The sequence below is a fragment of the Argentina silus genome, assembly GCF_951799395.1.
Source record: "Argentina silus genome assembly, chromosome: 8".
Taxonomy (NCBI): Eukaryota; Metazoa; Chordata; class Actinopteri; order Argentiniformes; family Argentinidae; genus Argentina; species Argentina silus.
Genome location: NC_139662.1, coordinates 1,702,075 through 1,702,500, shown reverse-complemented (window position 1 = coordinate 1,702,500; position 426 = coordinate 1,702,075).

Genomic DNA, 426 nt, shown 5'->3' with positions numbered 1-426 from the left:
CTTAACGTCTGATTCAGTTGCACACCTGGTGTGACCACCTGTTATAATGACCCACACACACACACACACCAGGTGTGATCAGACAGAACCAGGTGAGACTCTCTGCTTGTCCAGAGCGCTGTTACTGTGTCATCACCACACTACCAGGTGACCTCCAGGACCTCATCCTCCCTATCCTGACCCCTGACCTCTGACCTCTTCAGCAGCTGAAGACCCTTCTGAACTGGAGGAAGTTCCTCGCCACTTGGCCCGGATGATTCTGAGTGGCAGCCATTTTAGGCATGGACGGACAGATCGTTTGCGGTCGTGTTGAGGGACATTTCGGCCCACAATGCACTGCTCTGAAAACGAGATATTTCGATAGGTTAGAATATGTTTGTCGGGGGTGTTCAGTGGCGTAGCACACTAAGGCGCATTCCATATCAT